This window comes from Rattus norvegicus, chromosome 3 (assembly GCF_021556685.1).
Source record: "Rattus norvegicus strain SHRSP/BbbUtx chromosome 3, alternate assembly SHRSP_T2T, whole genome shotgun sequence".
NCBI lineage: Eukaryota > Metazoa > Chordata > Mammalia > Rodentia > Muridae > Rattus > Rattus norvegicus.
Window position 1 is genome coordinate 119,160,487 of NC_141536.1, and position 24,935 is coordinate 119,185,421.

Sequence of the window (24,935 nt, forward strand, 5' to 3'; positions counted from 1 at the left end):
TGAAGGGATTGTCTGCCCCCTGCTAAGATTCCACTAGCCTATCTAGAGGAAGTGGGGAACTTACAACACCGAGAGCAAGACTGGAGTGCTAAACGCTCCAGGCAAGAGCAGGATGTGGCTCACAAAGGCTTGCCCTTCAGAGCATGACAATGCCATCACCTCGTTTTTTTTCTGCCAGTGGGCAGTGGTCCTTGACCTCTTCCTAGAAGTTTGCTCATAATTCATCCTTGATCCTTGCTTCTTGCTGATGGAATCCTTGGAGCTGGCATAGCATAGATCATTTTGTCCTTAAAGGCATTCTCTAAGGTCCCAGAAGATGAGCAGCTGGTCCTCCTTGCTCTCCTTGGGAGAGGCTGCATCAGAGAGAGAATAATGGCTGTCCTGATAGGACAGCATCTTGTTTTGATTTTGTTGTTTTTGAGACAGAGTCTTACTAGTCCTGACTGGCCTACAGTTTTCTACGTAGATGTATACCAGGCTGGCTTTGAATTTACAGAGTTCCAACTGTCTCTGCCTCTCTAGTACTGGGATTAAAGGCTTAAGCCACCATGCCTAATTAAAGTTTTTTTAAAAAAATAAATAAGATATATATTAAAAAGTGAGAGCCAGGCATGCTGGCACATGTTTTTAATCCCAGCACTCAGGAATCAGAGGAAAGCTGACCATTGAGTTCAATGCCAACCTAGCGGCTACAATGAGACCCAGCCTGATTTTTTAAAAAATTCTGGCGATTCCATATATGTATATAAGGTATGATGGTGATCTCCCCACTCACCGTGAGTCCTCCCATCTCCCTCCCATTCCTACTTTCCCCTTTCTTCTTCCCAGCTAGTCTTCCTCTTACTTTACTTTTGCAGCTGACTGTTTCTAATTAGGGTTGCTTACACGACCCTGGGTAGCACTGGGAAGATGACTCCCCCTCTTTCAACAACCACAGGGAAGGGTGAGGCGTCATGAGCCCTTCCCTCACCAATGACGGAATGCCATGCATGTTTTGTACAGATAGACATAGCTGTTACAGGTTGATGGTTACAGCGGTCATGTCAGAGCCAGATGTTTCACAGCCCTCCGGGTTCTCTGGATCTTTCTGCCTGCTTCCCTGTGTTCCCTGAACCTTGTAGAGGGTGGCACAGAGGTTATGTCTGGAGATGAACACCCAACCTATTTCTCAGCTTATTATGTCTCAGCTGCTTATTTCTCTGCACTTTGGCCAGTTTTGAGTCTCTGTAGTAACTACTGTTCATTGTAAAAAGAAGCTTTTCTGACAGACGCTGAGCACTGCGCTGCTCTATGGATGTTAACTATTTAGGGGCTGGAGACATGGCTGCATTTCCAGAGGACTCACCTTTAGGCCTCAGCACCCACTATTTCATGACTGCTTACAATTCCAGGTCTAGGGAATCTGATGCCCTCTTCTGGCCTCTGCCGGGGCCAGGCATACACATGGTGCACAGACACACATGCAAACAAAACGCCCATACGCATAAAGATTTAAAAACGTAATCATAAATGTTTAAGTTAAATTTTATCCTTTTTTTTTCTTTTCTTTTTTTCGGAGCTGGGGACCGAACCCAGGGCCTTGCGCTTGCTAGGCAAGTGCTCTACCACTGAGCTAAATCCCCAACCCCAAATTTTATCTTGAAAAGCATTTATGCAAATGTTTTAATCCCCTTCACCCAGTATAACCTTGTTTACACTAAGGCCCACTGTTCTAGTCTAGAAATTTGATGTCCTGGAGCAGCAACACTTTTCCCTTCCTCCATCTCCCAATCACCAATTCTTTTCTGACTAGCCAATGACTAAGGCTGTGAGGTCAGACCCCAGTCAATGGGGAAGAAACACGGCTACCACCCGACTTAGAATAAAAGCCAGATGTACTTCTTGCCTCTATGTGTTCATTCTTCTGAGCAAACCCTCTTGATTCAAAATAAAGTTTGTCTATCCAGACACTTCAGTTAGAATGGTGGTCTCATTCTTTCTCACAGTGCCCAACCCACAGTGTGCATGTAGATGTCAAAGGACAACTCTGAGGAGTCAACTCTGCCCTTCCACCTTTTTTGTGGGTTTCAGGGATGCAACTCAGGTCATCAGGCTTGTGCAAGAAGCACCTTTCCCTCTGAGCTCTAAAAATCTCACCAGCTCTAAAAATCACTATATAGAATGCAGCTTTGCTGTAGGCCTGATGGGGATTTGATTTGTGCTTACCTGGGAATTCGCATGTCCACTGTGGGTCCCTGCCAACAGTGGTTATTTTGACTGGTTAATAAAGAGCCAGCAGCCATTGACTGGGCAAAGGAACAGAGGCAGGACTTTGAGGATTCCTGCAGAGGAAATGCAGGAGAAGGAGAAGGAGGAGAGAATCGCCCAGCAGAAGAAAGGAAGAGGATACAAACATAAGAACTGTGGAAGACAGAGAACCAACCATGTAAGAATCAGGAAAAAGTGACCCCAAGGGCCACTCCCCCATTTGGGTCTGGGGTAGCAGAGATTAAGTATAGATTTTAGAAAGTATTAATTCAGAGAGGTTTGGGAGTAGCCCAACCATTGAGCTAGCTGATGCATATTTAAATATAAAGACAGTGTGAGTGTGAATGTGAGTGTGTGTGTGTGTGTGTGTGTGTGTGTGTGTGTGTGTGTTGCTGTCCGAGATCCAGAGCATCTGGGGCAGGCAGCATAAAGCATGCAACTATGAGCTGGGAGCTCAGAGAGGTTTAAAGGCTTAAAGCTTCATATGTCCATGCAGCAGACAAAGTTGCAGATCTCCTTTAAGGCCTCTGACCTCCCCAGCCACGGGCTTTTGACTAGGCTTACAAATGAGATACCCTTCCCTTCAAGCTGGCCCCAAATCCAGACAGAAAGTAGATGATTACCCTCTCTTGTACTTGTCATTTCTGTTGCTATAATAAAATATTCTGACAACTGAAGGGCAGAAGGGGTTTATTTTGCTTATAATTCCAGGTTATAGCCTATCACTGAGGGGAGGTCAAGGCTAAACTCAAGCAGCTCATCACACCAAGTGAATCACTAGACTACGTGCTTCCTTTGTTGTGTCTCAGCTTTCTTCACTCTTACCCAGTTCAGGAGCCAAGTTGTGACATAGTTGTCACCCATTGGGGGTGTTTTCCCGTCTCAATTAACAACAACAACAGCAACAACAACCCCTCACAGACACACCTACAAGCCTTATATATTTCTTTTCGAAATACTCCTTCTCAATCTTTAGGTTGTATGAGGTTGACAATAGAATGTAACCTCCAGGTCCAGAGAGATGGATTGGTGGTTAAGAGCATTTCTTGTGGGCTGGAGGGATGGCTCAGTGGTTAAGTGCACTGACTGCTCTGCCAAAGGTCCTGAGTTCAAATTCCCAGCAACCACATGTTGGCTCACAGCCATCTGTAATGAGATCTGATGCCCTCTTCTGGTGTGTCTGAAGACAGCTACAGTATATATTATAAATAAATCTTTTAAAAAAGAATCAACGGCAGCAATAACAAAGCAAAACAACAAGAACAACAACGATGTTACCTGTTTGAAGAGAAAGAGATACAGGAAAAAAAACACTAAAATAAAATTAAAAAAAAAAAAGAGCACTTGTGGCTCTTTCAGAGGACCCACTTTGGTTCTCAGCACCTAGATGGCGACCCACGACTATCCATAACTCCAGTTTCAGGTGATCCAACACCCTCTTCTAGTCTTAACAAGCAGGCGCATGGCACAGGTACATGCAAGTAAAGTATTCATACACATAAATAACCTCTTAAATAGTTCTATCATTACTGTGCCAGTGGGCACGCCTCGGTACAATAGCACGCAGGGTCTACCACTGAGGAGGACGACCGATGTCTTTCCCCCCCTCCCCCAGCACCTTTCGGCATCGAGAATGCTAGCCATGGGGAGGAACCCTCCAGTTCAGTTCCAGCTTCATTTCTCCATGTCTTACAGCTAAAGCGAGTTGTGTCTTCTGCAAATGTTCCTTATCACCTAGGTCCAGTGGAGCCTCTGGAGTCTCTCTGACCAACCATCCATAGGGAAGGGTCCCACCTTCCATTTCCTGGCTCTTGTGAATGGAGCAGCAATGAACATGGACGTGCGGGTATCTCCACGGTGGGTCAGAGAGTCTGTTCTAGCCTGGTTCTCTGTTGCCATGATAAAACACCGACCACAACCAGCCTCAGTTGACGAGGATTCATTTTAGCTTACAAATTGCAGTTCACCATTGAGCTGGAGGCAGAAACTGAAACCCTGGAGAAATGGCAGCACACTGGCTTCCCTCTGCCTTGCTCCACTTTTCTTTTTCACAGCACCAGGATAAGGATGACTGTGCCCACAGTCGCCCGGGCTCACATTGGTTGCAATCAAGAAAATGTCCCATGGATTTGCCCACAGGTCAATCTGAGGCAGGCGATTTCTCAGCTGAGACTCGTCTTCCCAGGCACACCTAGGTTTGTGTATTGCCCCTTTATGTATATGCACAAGGGTAGATCGGCAGTGAATACGGTTTTTCCTCGAATCACACCCTTAGCATCATTGGGTGCTATTTATCTAGATAAGAATCTCTCTATATTGCCCTGGATGTCCTGAAACTCTATGGAGACCAGGCTAGCCTCTGCCTCCCAGGTGTTAGGATTACACATGCCCTGCCCCCATTTTCTTGGCAGCCACTCTGATAAGGAAGAGCTTTAATTTGAATTTCCCTGTTAGCTAACAATGTGGAACACTTTAAAAATGTCTGCTCATCATTTGCAATCCCTGTTTTGTGGGATCTCTGTTCAGATTCAAAGCATAGTTTTTTCCCCTTTTCTTTATTCTTTTTTTTTTTTTAAACAACAACAACAATGACAAAACAACAAGCTCTCACTGATGGGCCTGGAACTTGCTACGTAGACCAGTCTGGCCTCTACTTCTAGAGATCTGCCTGCCTCTGCATCCTGAGATCACATAAACCATCACACCCAGCCATAGAGGACCTCCCTTTTTTGAAGTCGAACGTTTCTGGATGTTTTGTTCTTTTACTTCATTGTGTTTTCTATCTATTAATTCTTTGTCAGATGTACAGCTGGCAAATCTTTTCTTGCATTCTTTTGGTTGCCCTTTCAGGTCACTGACCATTGCCTTTGCTGTACAGAACATTTTTAGTTTCCTGAGATCACCTTTGTCAATCACTGGCCTTATTTCCTGAGCCACCAGAGTGTCCTAGTTACAAAGTCCTTTCCTATGCCTATTTCTTGCAACACACTCCCTAATTTGTCCACCAGCATTTTCAGAGTTTCAGGCATGTTGAGGTCTGCGATCCATTTGAAGATATTTTTTGTGCAGAGTGAAAGATGGGTGTCTAGTTGCATTCTAGATGCATGATCATATCCTGCTTTCTATTGGAGTAGAAATCTCGGCTCGCATCTGGACATACCACACCAGGCCAACATGGTTCCACATGGAAAGGCTTAATGAGAAGACGAGACAAGGGAGAGGGACGAGAGAGAAGAGTAGAAGAGGAGAGGAGTAGAGGCCGGTCATGAGCACGTGGAAGGAAGAAGGGAGGGGAATGGGAGAGAAGGGACAAAGTGGGAAGAGGATAAAAGCAAGAGAGTGAGGAGGGGGCAAGCAGCCCTTTTGATAGTGTCAGGCATACATGTTGCCAGGTAACTGTGGGGGTGGAGCTTAGACAGAATGCTAACACTTTCCCAGCACCATTTGTTGAAGCAGCTGTCTTTTATCTTATGTTGTTGTTGTTGTTGTTTTCATCATCATCGTCGTCTTTGTCATCATCATCATCATCATCATCATCACCACCACCACCACCATCATCATCGCTGTCATCATCATTATTTGGCATTTTTGTTAAAAATCAAGTAGCTGGGGGCTGGGGATTTAGCTCAGTGGTAGAGCGCTTACCTAGGAAGCGCAAGGCCCTGGGTTCGGTCCCCAGCTCCGAAAAAAAGAACCAAGAAAAAAAAATCAAGTAGCTGGACCAGTTGTGGACTTACAGCTGGGTCCTCAGTTCTATTCCACTGATCTGTGCGTCTGTTCCTGTGCTAATCTCATGGCTGTTTTGTTGCTATGGCTCTAGAGCATAACCTGAAATCAGGTTGGTAATACCTCCAGCATTGTTCTTTTTACACAGGAATAAGTTGGCTTCCTGGGGTCTTTTTCACATCCACGTGACATTTAAGATTGTTCTTTCTAGTTCTGTGAAGAATGGCTGGGAATTTTGGTTGGGAATACATCAAACCTGTAGATTCCTACTGGAAGGATGGTAACTTTCACTACAGTGCTTCCTCTGATGCACAAGCATGGAAAGTCTTTTCATCTTTCAGCGTCTTTTCGATTTCTTCCTCCAATGTCTTAAAGTTTTTATTGTAGAAGTCTTTTACTTCTTTGGTTAGTCTTTTTCCAAGGTATTTCTTTCCTCCATGGTATTCTATTGCAGCCCTTGAGAATGGGATTGTTTCCCTGATTTTTTTTTCTCAGTATGTTTGTCATTGCTATATGGAAAGACTACTGACCTTTTGGAGTTATTTATGAATATTCCAAGTTCATCGGCGCTTGTAGTTCTCTTGGGGTCTTTTATGTATAGAATCAAGTGATCTGTATGTTAGGATACTTTGACTTCTTTTCCTGTTCATATCACTTTTATTTTCCTCTCTTGTCTTATTGCTCTAGCTAAGACTTTAAGCACTATGTTTTGTAGGAGCAGGGAGAGTGGGGACAGACACCCTGTTATGGTCTTTATTTTAGTGAGAATGCTTTGAGTTTTTCTTGTTAATGTGGGGTTGGCTAAACAGCCTGTGATATGGAGCTCTTATTATGCTGGTATACATTTCCTCCATTCCTTGCCTCTTCTGGTGTTTATCTTGAAAGATACTGGCTTTTGTAAAAAATGACTTTCTGCATCTATTGTTTTTGAGATGATTGTGTGATTTCAGTTCATTCAAACCACCACTGTGTCATCAGTTAAGTGATGGCACTGATTGGAAAAGAGGGGCATCTTGTAACTTGGGATGGAGACGTGTGGGAGGATCCCAAAGAACCTGAGGACACCAAATTCTCAGATTCTGTTAGGCTTATTTTGCCTAAGGAAATCTCTTTATTCTTAGCAGAGGGTGCATCCCAACTCTGCCCTTCAGTGTTTCACTCTCTGCCCTTGCCTGAGGGAAGTAATCCAGCATTGGGTGGAACTGGCAATGATCTCTCCCCTGAAGGAGATACCAAGCAAGACAATGCTGCTGTCTCTTAGTGTCCACCAATTTTTGTCTATAGATCATTTACCAGACTCAAGGCTAAACAGGCCTTACAGCCACACAGAAACTGTGGTCTGTGAGGAGGGACACAACAGCTCACTCTCCCTAGAAATTGCTTTGTTCATCTCTCTCTCTCTCTCTCTCTCTCTCTCTCTCTCTCTTCCCCCCCCCTTTCATATTTACTTTACTATTTTGTCTATTTTGTTTTGTTTTCAAGACAGGGTTTCACTGTGTAACCCTGGCTATCCTGCAACTTTGTAGACCACTTCTACCTTGAACTCATAGAGATCAGCCTGTTTCTGCCTCCTGAGCGCTGGGCTTAATTAAAGGCATGGGCCACCGCCACCCAGCCACCCGGCTTATTTTACTTTTAATTACTTGCATATGTGAGTATCTGCTTGGGGATTTATGCACTGAATGCTGATGCTCAAAGAGGCCAGGAGAGAGAGTCAGAAGCCCCTGAGCTGGACTTGAAGATGTGAGTTCTCTCAAGAACAGCCTGAGCTCTTAACCACACGGAACCAGCGTTCCTGTCTCTTTCACTCTTTAATTTTTTGCATATTTATTTTGTAGGGGCGGGGCACAATAAGCCACAGTGTATGTTTATAGGTCAGAGGATAGTGTACTGGGGACAGTTCTTTCCTCTCACAGTTTCAGTGTCTGGGATCAGACTCAGTTCATCAGGCCTGCAGGTTGTCACTTTTACCCACTGAGCCGTCTTGCCAGACCCTTTTTCTTATTTGTTTGTTTGTTTTGTTTTGGTAACAGGTCTCACCATTTAGTTTTGTCTGGCCTACAATTCACTGTGTAGACCAGGCCTCCAACTCACAGAGATCCACCTGCCTCTACCTCCCGTGTGCTGGGATTGAAGCATGCACCATCACACAGGGCTCTTTAAAAATATTATTTTTAATGTGAATGGGTATTTTGTCTGCATGGTAAGTCTGTGCAGCTTGTCCATGCTTGATGCCCCCATGGGCCAGAAGAGGATATTAGATTCCCTGGAACTGGAGTTAAAGATTTTGCTAACAACTATACAGGTTCTGGGAATCAAACTCAAGTCCTCTATAAGAACACTGAGTACTGCTGATCCATCATCTCATTAATTTCTGTGATAGTCTACGTAGTTCTTAGACCTTTGGAATGATCTTGAAGGTATAATGTATAATGTAGAAAAATTTAGCACTTAGGGCTAGGAAAATCAAAGAATGAAGGCAGATCTTTTTTTTTTTTTTAATCTATATTAACACTTGCTAATTGGATATTCTGGCTCTGTTTTAGTGGTAAAAACACATATTTTTGCAGCATTTCCTTTATTTTTGTTCTTACTAACCTACACAGTGCAGAATTTCTCCAAGATCTTTTTTAAACAAAAAACATTTATTTTTATTTATATGAGTACATGGCAGCTGTCTTCAGACACATACTAGAAGAGGGCATCAGATCCCATTACAGATGGTCGTGAGCCACCATGTGGTTGCTGGGAATTGAACTCAGGATCTTTGGAAGAGCAGTCAGTGCTCTTAACCACTGAGCCATCTCTCCAGACCATGAAAGTGGATCTTAATGGGCCATTCTCATAGGAGTTCGGACAGTGGAAGTTCAGATTATGAGATTTCAGGGGGGAGCAGGGATTTTTATCAAGAACTAGCCTGTGGCCATTTATGTGTCATGTTGGCCCAGAATCTGGCTTCATTCTGTGTATGTCCTAACAACTTGACTGCAGCTCAAAGTTGAGCTTAAAGATAAAGATTCATTTGGCAGAGGAAGAAATATCAGGACAAGAGAATTTTCTACCTAGAACAGGGCTGCAGTTGTTAAAGAGACCAGCATCACTGAAGAACATCCTGTGTTTCACTGGGACAAAAGCCAGGGTGTCTGGAGGGCAAAACCATATTCAACAAGGGCTGCCCTTGTAAGGATTCAAATTCATTTAAAGGAAAGGCACCTGCTGTGAAGGTATTTTATTTATTTATTTATTTATATAAACATTTTTTTAAGATTTATTTATTTATTATATATAAGTACACTGTAGCTGTCTTCAGACACACCAGAAGAGGGCATCAGATCTCATTACAGATGGTTGTGAGCCACCATGTGGTTGCTGGGATTTGAATTCAGGACCTCTGGAAGAGCAGTCAGTGCTCTTAACCACTGAGCCATCTCTCCAGCCCCCCCCCCCCCCCCGTGAAGGTATTTTAAAGTTCCAATTCCCTTTGTCTTTTCTCTCTTTCAGAATAAAGCATCACTAGTTCTAGCCTTTGCATCCACAATTCAAATAAAGGGAAGGAAAGAGAAAGACTTTACAAAGTAGGGATGGCACCTAGATGAAGGGGTACTTCTCAAAAATCACTCAAAGGCAGCAGCTTCTCTCTCCCAGGGCAGATCCATCCTTGGCTACACATGAGAGCACAACACCCTGTTTAATGCGATCCCCAATAACACTATAAAAAAAAAATGTCAGCAAGCGAAAGGCCCTGGCACACCTGTGCACTCTGCCCTCTATACTTTGACCTCTGATCTTCTTGTTGCTGCGTCCAAAGCAAACTTCTAAGTGTCACTCTCTAAAATGGATTCAAGTCTATTCTTTTGTCTTGAGAAGTTCTAACTCCTAGAATCTTAAAAAGGGACTGTACTTGGAGGCAAGGACTGCAAAGAGGCAACTGGGAAGAAAGGAGCCTAATAAATACAATGAGATTGCTGGGCCATTTGAGTCCACGAGGACATTTGATGAGTTACATACAGTGGAAATGGAATGAAGACATGCATGTACACATGCATTCAGAGAGAGAGAGAGAGAGAGAGAGAGAGAGAGAGAGAGAGAGAGAGAGAGAGAGAAGTCATCTATGTGCTAAAGAGAGCAGCCTTGGGAGAAATGAGCCTTGTGGTTCCCTTGGGCTCAGACTCATTGGCCCCTAGCAGGGTGGGGGAATAAGTTGCTGCTGTTTTAGACACTCTATGTGCTTGTAATGGCAGCCCTAAAAAACCAGCACACTCATTCTGATTCAGAAAACAAGCCGCATTTCATTACTAAACTACAAATCTCTGAACAACAGATTTAACAGACTTGGTGTCCACTGCTAGGTTATTCATTGTGGCAGTAAATTGGAAGGTTACAGAATTCCCATTTCGACATGGAAGCTGGATTGATGGAGTTATTGCTTCAAGATAAGTCTAGCATTGGAATGAAAATTGGCCATCAATAAATATTAACCTCAATGATTGATGGTCACGTAAGTTAAAAATCTCATCTCAGAAAGTCTAGTCACTTCTGCCTCCTTCTCTTCGCGACTGACCTGCCTCTCACGGAAACAATTCTTAAGCTCTTTATAGACTTGGGCAAGACTGCACAAATCACTCAGGTCATTAAACCTGGATATAGATGCTAAGGCTAAGGGCTGAACTATAGCAACGCATGCAATTACCTGCTGTTTATTGCTAAAGGATTATAAATCTCTAAGCTATTGCACTGTTTCCATCAAGATGTCAAAGCTGTGGAGAGAAGTTGGGAAAGCCAGTTGGCTTCTATCCGTGGAAGGCAGCTGGTATTCCGTCAAGAAAATTAGCTAGTTCCTAGAGTTGGCAGCAAAGAGAGAATGGCAGAGTTAAATGAGCTAGGCTGAAGGTGCAGAGGTGAAAAAGAAAAGGGTTTGGTGAGGCTCCATCGTGATGAAGGGACATTTATAGGACCTGCTATGTTCACCGTGCCTACCGTACTGATGCCACTGACCACATGGCTTCATGAACACTAATGAGCTCTCCTCAGCATATGGAAGTCCGAAGGTTTCAGAGTCAGCAGGATTGGTGTTTTGTGAGGTGGCTCTCTTTCTCTTCAGTTTGTAGATGGCCATCTTTTTTTTTCTTCCAGAGCTGAGGACTGAACCCAGGGCCTTGCGCTTGCTAGGCAAGCGCTCTACCACTGAGCTAAATCTCCAACCCCTGGCCATCCTCTTGCTATGTCCTCACATGGTCTTTCTCTGTGTGCCTGCATTCTTTTTTTTTTTTTTTTTTTTTTTTTTGGTTCTTTTTTTCGGAGCTGGGGACTGAACCCAGGGCCTTGCGCTTCCTAGGTAAGCGCTCTACCACTGAGCTAAATCCCCAGCCCGTGTGCCTGCATTCTTGATGTCTCTGTGTGCCCGAATCTGTGATGTCTCTCTACATTCTGAATACCCTTTTTGTATAAGAACTCCAGTCAGACTGCTGTAAGGAGGCATCTTAAGAAACTCATTTTAATGTTCTTTCCTTAAAGTCCCAATATTGGGTTGGTTAGGGCTCCCAGGGAATTTTTGAGGGATAAGAACTCAATCCATTGGACTCCCTTGTATATTGCTCCCTCAGCTGATGGAAGGATGACTGTTAGTGACTCTGCTATCCAGCCAGGGCCAGCCAGGACTGTCTTGCTTGGGAGGTTATCTTCCTTCTAGTAGCTCTCAAACAATGCTGCCTGGTACAGTGTTCTGTCTCCAGATGAGCCAGACACACGGATGTTCGCTATGCTCCTGAGCCCACTGTGGGACTGTGGGATTTGACTAAGAACAGCTTCTAGTTGAAAGGCACATATTTGTCCAGCTTCTTCCTCTGCCACTTTTGGCTTCCCTCTCTTCCCTTCCCTTCTCCTCTTCTCTCCTTTTTATTTATTTAATTTTTTTTTTTTGTATTTGTGAAGTTCATTTATTTAGGTACACAGCCCCAGGGATTCTCAGATACCCATCTTGGGCAAGTACTAAAAAAGGGGTACAGTGGTCAGCTATTTCAACAACAGTCTCACTTAGAGGCACAGCCCAGGCTCTGGGGTCTTTGCCCCTGCCTCCGAGGTCCTGCCCCAGAGGCTCCAGGAGAAATATGAGGTGGGGTTGGATACTCACGGTGATGGGAAACTGGTCAGCTGCCCCTTCTGCTGGAAGGAGAGCTGGAACTAAGATTGGGCGTACTCCACGTAGCCAAACTCTATGGTGGACATGGAAACCTGGAGGGTGGACCATAGGCCCCAGAAGAAATGAGACACCAGGGCATACCGGCTGATCTCTATCAGCAAGTCTTCCTGTTTCTTCTGCTCCTCTTTGGAGAGGACCTCACCTTTCTGAACCTCTGCTAGATAATGACAGATGAAACGGGGTTGCTGTTCTCTAGTGAGGTAGTCTGTGGGTCTTGCTTTGTAGAAAGGCCATTCCTCGTAAGTATAACCATAAACCCACTCACAGAAATGATTCCCAATGTCAAAGTCATTTGTAACTACTGTACTCAAAATCAACCAACATGAGGTTGTCATCACTGTCTGGCTCTGAGAGCAATAAGATGTTTCCTTCCTGTATGTCACTGTGGCAGAAGACCACTGGTGACAGTGTAGCATCTAGTAACTTCCTGAGGTTGTTCATCTCATCCTTGAGGTTGTACATTTCCACCAGGTTCGTCTGGGGAAGGCTAGTGGAAGGCAGGTCCTGGATCTGCTTTAGGTACGGGTCCATGGTCCCAAACAACCAGCAGGGCTCCTTAGTGAAGGGCATCTCCATACTATGGAAACGGGCCATCTTTGTTGCAATGGCTCCTAACAACACTGGGTCCTAGAGCTCTTGAGTTTTCAATGGCCGGCTCTGTACCCAGTAACTGGGAGGTACTGTTCCAAGCGGCCCTCTGGAAACACTCCATAAAGTTGGGGCCATAGAGACCTCTCTGCAAGTATGGCAAACATCACACTTTCTTTTTCTCTCTCTCTTTTTTTCTTCTTCTTTTTCTTTTTTCTTTTTTTCAGAGCGGGGACCGAACCCAGGGCCTTGCACTTGCTAGGCAAGCACTCTACCACTGAGCTAAATCCCCAACCCAACATCACACTTTCTAATACCAAGGAGTCTACACTCTGCAGGATGGCCCAGTAGAGTCTTAGCAGCACCTTGTGGGGGCTCCCCGACCACACTGGGCACATGGTTCTCTAGCGAACATCAAAGAGCAGGTTGCTTAAGCCTCCACTACAGATCCACACAGGTCAGGCTCAGCAAAGGTTGCCCCGATTGGTGGGACCCACTCTGGAACCCTTCCCAAGAGGATCTCGTATGCCCCACGACACCCCACCCCGCCTTCCAGTACAGCAGTCTGAAGCCCCCTCCCCCGCGAAGCACTAGAACAGGGAGGGGTGTCTGGAGGACCCCCGAGGCTGACTCCTGACCTCCCTTCTCCTCTCCTTTAATGAGGTACTAGCTCAATAAATCAAATTGTGCACACCTACATCCTATCTCAGCCTACTTGTCTTTGTCAGGCCTGGTGTTATGGGCCTGTAATCTCAGCACTTGGAAAGCTAAGACATTAGGATCACGAGTTCAAGGCCTGCCTGGACTACAAAGAGATTTCATATTCAGCCTGGGCAACTTGCTTAGAATGAAAATATCATTTAAAGATTTTTTTGTTGTTGTCTTTTGGTTAGCTTATTTATTCTATGTGTATAAGTGCTTTTCTTGGGGCAGGGTTGGGGGAGGGGAAAATAAGTGTTTTTCTTGCATGAACATCTGTGTATCAAGTGTGTGCCTGGTGCCCTTGGAAGTGTTGGATCCTCTGGAATTGGAGTTGTGGACAGTTGTGCACCACAAAACCAGGGCTGGGAATCAAACCTGGAGCTTCAGCAAGCAAGAACAAGTATTCATAACAGCTTACTTAGCCATCTCTCCAGCTCCCTTTAAAAAGTAAAGTATGTTATTTATCTTTAGCTATGAGTATATATGTGGTAGTAGATGCCTGTGGATGGCAGAGGCAGGTGCTCTGGAAAAAGATGTGGATACTGGGAACCAAACCTGGGCTCTCATCTGCCTGCCTCTGCCTCCTGAGCACTGGGATTAACCATGCTCGGCTGCAATAAGTACTCTTTATCACAAAACCATCTCTCCAGCACCAAGAATGAAACAAAATGAAAGGCTGGGGATATAGTCCATCAAGGAAGCACTTGTCTAATTTAACCAAGATTTAATTCCTCAGCAAAACACACATACACACACACATATACATACACACACCACACACACACAAGATACTCCTTTAAGATTATCCAAAATTGTATTGGGGATTGAGCTCAGTGGTAGAGCGCTTGCCTAGCAAGCTCGAGGCCCTGGGTTCGGTCCCCAGCTCCGAAAAAAAAAGAAAAAAAAGATTATCCAAAATCACTTTATTGTAATTAGTTCACAGATAAAACATTACACCATTACACAACTGGTTTAAGGCAGCCATTCAGACATTTGCCCGGCCTGAGTTCTATGGGTCTGGTGAACACCTATGCAGTCTAAATGGCCATTCTGAAGCCGTGGAGCACTGCTTAGGGTTTCGTACTTTTATTATCAATGATGGCTTTCATTCATTCATCAAGTTCAGCAATTGGATGATATTTGTGTTTATTTTAATAACAGAATTATTTTAATTGCTATTTTTCGTAATACTAATTTACTTATTGCTACTTCAATACTCAGAAAGTGGAATTCACTTATCCATTTAAAAACAAGGAAAAGCTATGACACAGTTGCTCTGTAACCTGTTCTAGTTTGCCCTCCGTTACTGTGATACAACACGGACCAGAAGCAACTCAGGAGGAAAGGGTTTCTTTTTCTTTTCTTTTTTATTTTTTTAATGACTTATTTTTTTAATTAATTTATTTTTATTTAATTTATTTATTTCATGTGTGTGAGTACACTGTTGCTGTCTTCAGACACACCAGAAGAGGGCAGCGGATCCCCACTATAGATGGTTGTGAGCCAACATGTGGTTGCTGGGAATTGAACTCAGGACCTCTGGAAGAGCAGTCAGTGCTCTTAACTGCTGAGCCATCTCTCCAGCCCAGGGTTTCTTTTTCTTACAGATTACAGTCCATCTTCAAGAGAAACAAGTCAGAGGCTCAAGTCAGGACCCTGGAGGCAGGAGTTGAAGCACAGATAAGACATCTACTGGCTTCCTCCCAGGTTCATGTTTACCTAACTTCCTTATATAGCCCAGACCCATTGCTTAGGGATGGCACTGCCCACACTGAACCGGGCTCTCCCATGTCAATCAGCAGTCAAGAAAATGCCCCACAGAGAGGAGGCTGCACTCTGTGCACGTCCAGACGCCAGAGGAGAACACCAAGCGTCATCTGGAGCCCTGGTGCGCGGAGGCTCCCGGAAAGAGCAGCGCAGATCTTCCCGGTTGCTGCCACAGCGGAGAGGACTTAGGCAGTACCCCACGAGCAAACTTGAGCCTTGGAACCGCAGGAAACCTGCCTGGTGAACTCAAGACACAGGCCCACAGGAACAGCTGAAGACCTGTAGAGAGGAAAAACTACACGCCGGAAAGCAGAACACTCTGTCCCCATAACTGGCTGAAAGAAAACAGGAAAACAGGTCTACAGCACGCCTGACACACAGGCTTATAGGACAGTCTAGCCACGGTCAGAAATAGCAGAACAAAGTAACACTAGAGATAATCTGATGGCGAGAGGCAAGCGCAGGAACCCAAGCAACAGAAACCAAGACTACATGGCATCATCGGAGCCCAATTCTCCCACCAAAGCAAACACGGAATATCCAAACACACCAGAAAAGCAAGATCTAGTTTCAAAATCATATTTGATCATGATGCTGGAGGACTTCAAGAAAGACATAAAGAACTCCCTTAGAGAACAAGTAGAAGCCTACAGAGAGGAATCGCAAAAATCCCTGAAAGAATTCCAGGAAAACACAATCAAACAGTTGAAGGAATTAAAAATGGAAATAGAAGCAATCAAGAAAGAACACATGGAAACAACCCTGGACATAGAAAATCAAAAGAAAAGACAAGGAGCTGTAGATACAAGCTTCACCAACAGAATACAAGAGATGGAAGAGAGAATCTCGGGAGCAGAAGATTCCATAGAAATCATTGACTCAACTGTCAAAGATAATGTAAAGCAGAAAAAGCTACTGGTCCAAAACATACAGGAAATCCAGGACTCAATGAGAAGATCAAACCTAAGGATAATAGGTATAGAAGAGAGTGAAGACTCCCAGTTCAAAGGACCAGTAAATATCTTCAACAAAATCATAGAAGAAAACTTCCCTAACCTAAAAAAAGAGGCATACAAGAAGCCTACAGAACTCCAAATAGATTGGACCAGAAAAGAAACACCTCCTGTCACATAATTGTCAAAACACCAAACGCACAAAATAAAGAAAGAATATTAAAAGCAGTAAGGGAAAAAGGTCAAGTAACATGTAAAGGCAGACCTATCAGAATCACACCAGACTTTTCGCCAGAAACTATGAAGGCCAGAAGATCCTGGACAGATGTCATACAGACCCTAAGAGAACACAAATGCCAGCCCAGGTTACTGTATCCTGCAAAACTCTCAATTAACATAGATGGAGAAACCAAGATATTCCATGACAAAACCAAATTTACACAATATCTTTCTACAAATCCAGCACTACAAAGGATAATAAATGGTAAAGCCCAACATAAGGAGGCAAGCTATACCCTAGAAGAAGCAAGAAACTAATCATCTTGGCAACAAAACAAAGAGAAGAAAAGCACACAAACATAACCTCACATCCAAATATGAATATAACAGGAAGCAATAATCACTATTCCTTAATATCTCTCAACATCAATGGCCTCAACTCCCCAATAAAAAGACATAGATTAACAAACTGGATACGCAATGAGGACCCTGCATTCTGCTGCCTACAGGAAACACACCTCAGAGACAAAGACAGACACTACCTCAGAGTGAAAGGCTGGAAAACAACTTCCCAAGCAAATGGTCAGAAGAAGCAAGCTGGAGTAGCCATTCTAATATCAAATAAAATCAATTTTCAATTAAAAGTCATCAAAAAAGATAAGGAAGGACACTTCATATTCATCAAAGGAAAAATCCACCAAGATGAACTCTCAATCCTCATCTTCGGTTGGTTTATATACAAGTGTGCAATTTCTAGGCTTGAAAGTAAAATGATGCTATCTGGTGCTGGATAGAGGAGCCTTATTTTTTATTATGGCAGCTTGCTATTTTTGTAACATGGTGATTTGGTTGAACACAATAAAGTACAGTAGTAACTGATCTCCCCTTCTTCCTGGATGAGTGAGGAGATGATTAAATGTTGATGTCAGCATCCTTGAGCATATTCAGATGAGCTTCTGCTTCTGTTGAAAAGGATGCTGTGTTTGATTGTGGTCCGAAGCTTTGAAGCACTACTTGGCATCTCCTTCCTTGGAGGTCTCACTGTTTAAACATAACAGATTTGATAGCTTGTTGGTAAGGTGAGGTCCAGCTTGTCTCCACTAGGTCATCTTCATGTGAATCCGGTGGTTATACGGTTTTGTTCTAGGGATATTTCATTTTTTTAATAACGGTTTTAGCTGACATTCATGGAGAGAATGAATCATTAGACCTGTGCCACTAGTGAAAGGAAATCCTATCTAGAGTATGTTTCTTTACAAAGCTGTGTCATACCATCCTTTGGGCCCTCTGCTGGAAAAGTAGAATCAAGTCTCAAATAATGCCTTTTAAATTGTATCCTCTAGTATTATAGATGTAGGACAGTACTGTATCATACCTCTGTGGATGTAAAATAGCTTGTACCTGCTTTATGATACGTAGTAGTGACCGTGCTTTATCAGAGCTGTTTTTAATGATGTTGCTCAGAATGTTTTCTTTCCAGATGATGATTGAGAAGCTAATTTAAAAAAAATGGTGCCAGGTACCACAAGAGTAACAGAACTGTGCTGTTTTCTCGGGTTTTGTTTTTTTATTTTATTTTTTTTAATGGAGTGTGCTGGATGTCTCTACAGTTTTGTTCAGATGACTGCAGAACCTGGAAAAGCTGTTGCTGCTGTTGATGCATAACACACTGCTATTATTGGTCTTTTTATATAAATATAAATATATATATACAGTTATATAATTTGAATTTTTTGAAACTTTAGCTGTGCTGTCAACTTTGGAAAAAAGTATCCCTGTTTACTGTGTTGAGTTGGCACTGTACAGAAATTAACAGCCATATTGGTCTAGAAATGTTGAACTTAAGTTTTTTCCATTTGTACAGGGGTAACACACTGTATTAAATATGTAAGGTCTTATCTACGTGGGTTTGATTACAAAAACTAATAAAGTATTCTCTAAATTAAAAAAAAAAAAGAAAAAGAAAATGCCCCACAGCATTCCACAGGTCAATCTAATAGAGGCAATTTCTCAACGGAGCTCTCTCTTCCCAGGTATATCAGGGTGACAGTGTAGATTAGCCATCACAAGACTTCTTCTATGTCTCCTTTGTTCCTTTGCCTGCACTCTGTCCCTCCTTGTCTCTCAACCAGAGTCTCTCTTGGTCTCCTTTCTAAATGACACTGTTATTAGTCACGGTTCTCTAGAGGAACAGAACTGCTAGGATGAATAGATAGTAAGAGGGGATACTGTTGGAGCAGTCCAACAATGCCCAGATCCAGTAGGAGAGCCTGAGATCTAGGAGTTGTTCAGTCCACAAGGCTGGATGTCTCAGCTGCCCCAATCTGGTGCTGAAGGCACAGGGCTTTCTGGGAGAGCTACTTGTCTTCAGTGTGTGCTGGGAATCCAAAGAAACTAGTCCTAATAGCAGTGAACTAGCAGTGCAGCAACTGGATAGATGACCTTGCCAACCAAAGTGAAGGCAGTCCAGCAAAGAGCAAAGCTTCCTCCTTCCACGTTGGTTTATCTGGGCTGCCACCAGAAGGAGCTTCCCACGTTTACACTGAGTCTCAGTGCTTCAAATAATCTGAAGTTCCCATTGGCTTGTCTTTTACTTAGTTCAAGATCCAGTCAAGTTGACAACCAAGATTAGCTATCACACTTTACACTTATGCCTGTTTGTGTATATACAAGGATACATTGTAGCCCATATATATACATACATATGTATCTATACCTGAGGGAAAATATTCAATTTATTTCTTTCTGTTTTGTTACCTCATTTAATATTATAATTCCCAAGACCACCTTTTCATGATTTCACTTGGTATACATGCCACACTTCGATTATCTAATCATGTGTTAATGGACATCTAGGTTGGTTTCATTTCCTTGCTATTGTAAATAGAACAGCAATAAACATGCTTGTACATATATTTTTGTGGCAGAATATGGAGTTCTTTGGGTACGGGTCCAAGATTAGTACAGCTGGATCATATGGTAGTTATAGTTTTAATTTTTGAGGACTCTCTAAATAGATCTCTGTAATGGATATTAAATATCCATTTAACATATGACTATTTATGAATAACGTATGGATACTAGTTGCTGCACACCATCCAGCAGGTAATAAGAGTTCCTTTTCCCCTGTATCCACTCCAATATTTGCAAAATTTCTTTTTATTTTATTTTATTTTTTTTTTTGTCTTTGAGACAAGGGGTGGTAGCTGTTTATCTGTGGTATTAGGATAAGATTTTGAATGTAGCAAAGAAGTATGCTGGTGTGTCAAAGTGGCAGTAGTAGGTTATCTTCTGATATTTACGGCATCACCAGCTCCAGGAAGTGGCTAGGTTTCTAGTACTAGGTTTCATGACTTCCTCCTGTTGACGGGACTTAGTCTAATTAGATTTTTATTACCACCAACTTTTGTAGTTTATAGATGTTGTAGCTGGGTAGGATCATTAATTGATCCCATATCTTGGCAGCTTGCAAACACCCAAAACCCAGTAAATGCACAACAAAAAACCTAAACTCTAGACCAACATCCTTGATGATGCAAAAATCCTTAGTACTGTACTAGCATACTAAATATAGACACATTAGAAGATGATCATTTACCATTGTAAAAATTGACTTTCTCTGGGAAATGCAGGGTTGATTCAACATATGTATGTCAATAAAGATAATAAATCATATTAATGGACCTAAAGACAAATTCACATGACCATCTCAATAGATTTAGACAAAGCCTCTGAGAAAATCCAACGTGCTTTCATGATAAAAGTCCTGGAGACAGTCGGACTGGTGGGAACACGCTGAGGCACGGCAAAGGTTCTATGTGACCGAGTCAGTCAATGTCATCCTCAGTGGAGGAAGACTTGAAGCGACCTCTGAAACCAGGAATGAGGCAAGGCTGCCCACCATCCCAGTCCTTTTAGTGTAGCAGGAAGCACTAGCTAGAGGAATAGGGCAAGAGAGGGCAAGTAAAGGGGTCGGGAGGGAGAAGTCTTTGCAGATGACATGATAGTACACATCGGAGATGCCAAAAGCTCCACCAGAAAACTTCCAGAAACAACCAGCAATTTCAGCAAAGTGGCAGAAAACCAAAGTTCAAATGAAAGCTTTTCTGTAGACGAACAACAAACCCTGAGAAAGGGATGATGGCCACACTCCCATTTATAATCGCACCCAAGAAAATGAGACAACTTGAGATAACATCTATGCGAGAAGGCAAAAGACACCTACAACGGACAATTCAATATCTGAAGGAAGAAATGGAGATAGACATTATGAAATGGGAAGTCATCCCACGGCCTTGGATCAGTAGAATTAATATTGCAAGAATGTTCGTCATACCAAAAGCAATGTACATATTCAGTGCAATCCCAGTCAAAATAGTCACAGTATTCCTCACAGAAATTGACAAAAAGGCATCCTTAAATTCATATGGTATCTGAAAACCCCCAGATAGCCAAGGAAATCCTGTGCAAAAGGGATAATACTTCACTCCCTGATGCCTAGGCATTCAAATATTTGAGCCTATGGTGGCTATGCTCATTCCAAACAGCACAGAAGTTATGCCACTTGGGCTGACAATTCAAGAACCACAAACTAACAAAAATCTTAGTGCCAGGCACAAGCAACTTCGTTTTGAGTCACTGGTCAGGGAAGTCCAAGTAACTCCCAATACTCTCTCTCTCTCTCTCTCTCTCTCTCTCTCTCTCTCTCTCTCTCTCTCTGTATATGTATGTATGTATGTATGTATGTATGTATGTATGTATGTATGTATATATGTATATATATGTATATTTATACACACACACACACACACACACACACACACACACACACACACACACATATACACCATAGCTGTTGCCCTTGGTTACCTCTCCAAGGTTGAAAGTCAGCCCCTATTGTGGATACCCTGGAGACTTAGGGCACAAGACTGATTGTTAGAGCTGGATCTAACCTGAAAGCCTTACTGAACGGTCCAGCTTTCACCTATGTTCCTACTCTTTAAGATTGTTTTAGCTACTCATGGGTCTTGGCTATTCATGTGGGATCCATGTGAATTACTGTATTTTTTTTCTGTGGAATATGATATTGAAATTTTGATAATACAGCCATTAATTTTTGTAATATGGCCATTTCTAAATGTTAATTCTGCAAATCCAGAAACAAGGAAGGTTTTTCTATCATCTAATGTCTTTATGACTTTCTTTTCAAGTTTTCACTTTCTTTTTTTTTTTTTTTTTTTTTTTTTTTGTTCTTTTTTTCGGAGCTGGGGACCGAACCCAGGGCCTTGCGCTTCCTAGGCAAGCGCTCTACCACTGAGCTAAATCCCCAACCCCAAGTTTTCACTTTCATTAGAGCTTGTGTTAGTCAGGGTTCCCCAAAGTCACAGAACTTATCTAATGACAGACTTATGGCTGTCTCTCTCCGTGTGTGTGTGTGTGTGTGTGTGTGTGTGTGTGTGTGCGCGCGCGCGCGTGCGTGTCTGTCTGTCTGTCTGTCTGTGTATGTGTGTATATTCAAAATTAATCTACAGATTTAATGAAACAACCATCAAAATTCCAATGTCATATTTCACAGATCTAATTTAATTTACTGACTTACAGACTGCAGTCCAGCTAATACAACAGTGGCTATCTGTGAGCAGAAGTCCAAGAATCTAGTAGTTGCTCCGTCCCATAAGTTTGGCTCTGTCATCTGGGTGTCTCAGTCTTCTACATATGCTGGCATCCTGAAGACATAGGCTCCAATGCCAATGAAGGAAAGGATGGGCTAGCAAGGTGAGGGCCAGCAGGCAAAGACCAAGTGTTTCCTTCCTCTGTGTCCCTATACATACTTCCTGCAACAGATGTGGCCCAGATTAAAGGCATGCCAGAACAGGATCAAAGACATGTGTCTCCCTGCCTAGAGATCTGGATCAAAGGTGTGCCTCTAAGATCTGTATTGGAAGTGGGATTCACCCACTTCATACCAAGCAGAAAATCTCTCCCAGGTGTGCCCTCCATTTCTGGATTGTAGTTCATTCCAGATATAGTTGGGTTAACAACCAAGAACAGTCATCAGAGAGGTCTCTTTTTTGGTTAGGATTATTCCTAGTACTTTTCTGGGAGCTATTATGAATGAGATTATTCTATTTTAAACCCTAGGATCTAGAGATGGAAAATGTAAAGTTTCACTATGATCATATTTTTTTTCTCTTATGTTCTGTATGCTGCGGAGAATGGCTATGGTAGCCATACGTTTTAGTTTTGAATGAGTCTGTTTATTATGCATATATCAAGCCAAAGTAAAAGAATAAGTAGCAAGTTATAGATGGTAAGGTAGATGGATAAATTGCCAAACATCACCAAATTGGAGCTCAAACATCCAGCAGAAGTAACCCGGGGAAGTCCTGTTTAGGTCATCAGCTAGAGTTCCTGATCAAAAGAGTCCTGGTAGAACCTTGTCTCAGAAGACTTGTATCCTCTTAGCTGAGGCTTACAAGTAAAAGAATAAATAGCAAGAGATAGAGATGACATCATCAAATTGATTGCTCACAACATCTAGTAAACACCTAGTGGGAAGATTGACCCAAGTCAGCGCAGTTCCCTAGCAAACTTTTTCTCCCGGGCTGCAATTCCCATTCACACAGCAGACACTTTCAGATCACAGGGTAAACAGTAGTAATGTCTGTTGGAAATGGTTTGCTTTCTGGCTATTCTCAAGGACGTGATGTTTTTATTCTTAGACTGTCTTGCTGTTTTTCTCCCTTTGTCACAATTGGCAAGGTCATCCTACCTGCAGCTGAGACAAAGAGCTGGCACTCGTTGAGACAAACTTGCTTGGGTCTGGAATGAGACACAGCACAACCTTGCGTCCAGAGTAATCCTTTCAGTACACTCAAATGGCGCATGGCAGTTTACCAAGGCAGTGCATATTACTCTCTGTCTTTGAAATGGTCCTTGAATCTGTTCCTTCCTATCAGTTCCTGCAACCAGGGTCTCAGGGCATCAGCAACTTTCTCCTAGGCAAAAGTTCATCCCAGAACTCTTTCTTTGCCTCAGTTTCTCAAGAGTTCCTTTTTGTAATGTTGTCGAGCATATATTTTGTTCTGGCTTAAAACATTTACTGTGTTAGTCTATTTTCTGTTTCTGTAACAAAACAGAAACTATCAACCTGACAGGGCCTAGAAGAGTGACTCTCAACCTTCCTAATGCTGCCACCCTTTAATACGGTTCTTTGTGCTGTGATGACCCCCACCCCCAATCATAAAATTGTTTGCATTGCTACTTCGTAACTGTAATTTTGCTATGTAATATTATGAATCATAACGTAAATATCTGAAGTGCAAGATGGTCTTGTTGACCCCAGTGAAAGGGTTGTTCCGCCCCAGAGGAGTCATGGTTCACAGGCTGAGAACCACTGGTTTAGAATCATCTAGAAGACAAGCCCTTGAGGATGCTGATGAGGAGTATAGATTAAGTTAATTGAGGAGGGAAGACACATCGTAAATATGGATGAGACCATTCCACGGGCTCGGATCCTAGACTAAATAAAAAGGAAAGAGGGAGCCAAACATCAGCATTAATCAGCCTGCTTCTCGACTGGGTGTGCCTTGAGCTCCTGCTGTTGTTGATCCCCGGTCCTGATGGTCTGTATTCTTAAGCTATGAACCATCCCTTTCTTAGGTTCTTTGTCAGGGTATTTAATCAGGGCAACAGAAAGAAAACTAAGACAGTTTGGTACTTTTTAAAGAAAAGAGTCTTACTGAGTTTCCAATTCTTAAGGCTAGACGTTCAAGATTGGTCCCTGCCAGCACCATCAGTGTGGGCTCAGGGTGTGTGTGTGTGTGTGTGTGTGTGTGTGTGTGTGTGTGTGTGTGTGCGCGCTGTGTTTTTTTTGTTGTTGTTGTTTTTGTTGTTGGTACTGTTTTTCAAGACACAGTCTGGCCTCAAACTCAAGGAGACTGGCCTTGTCCTTCTGATCCTTCTGCCTCCTCTCTCAAGGGCTGAGATTACTTATACCTGTGCCCAGCTTAATGCTTCCTCTTTTTTATAACAACTCACGTAAGCTGATCAATCTTGGTCCCAGAAGGTGGGCACTGACCCCTTCTGAAGGCAGTGTTCCTATGATCTGACTACCTTTCAGCAGGCCCCACCTCTTTTGCTGTCGGGGTCCTTTGGGCTTCACCTCTCAGCGGTTCTGCCATCTTCCAGTGTTGTTGTCCCATGGACAGAGCTGCCAGCATGTGGGCCAGTGGACACATATCCAAGCCATAGTACTTACCCATCCTGCTCTCAGGACCACTCTCCATCACTTTGCCATCCAGACCGCAGGAGACAGTCCCATGCCTAAACATGGCCTCCCAAGGCCTGCCCAGGATGGCTCACCCCACGTTCCCAGGCTACACCCTGATTAGACCCAGCGCTGCTTTATCCTTGCTGTGTAGAGTGAATGCCTTTTTTTTTTTTTTTTTTTTTTTTTTTTTTTTTTTTGGTTCTTTTTTTCAGAGCTGGGGACCGAACCCAGGGCCTTGCGCTTCCTAGGCAAGCGCTCTACC

General features: G+C 43.1%; 1 protein-coding gene and 1 pseudogene across 4 annotated transcripts in view; both read right to left on the reverse strand.

The window, feature by feature from the left end:
• Slc23a2 (solute carrier family 23 member 2) overlaps positions 1–24,935 on the reverse strand; it is a 157,944-nt gene that overhangs the window by 125,258 nt on the left and 7,751 nt on the right. The gene's annotated exons all lie outside the window — the stretch shown is intronic.
• LOC147995694 (choline/ethanolamine kinase pseudogene) lies at positions 12,082–14,296 on the reverse strand (annotated as a pseudogene). The gene has a single exon (XR_015684614.1). The product of XR_015684614.1 is annotated as a choline/ethanolamine kinase pseudogene (transcript).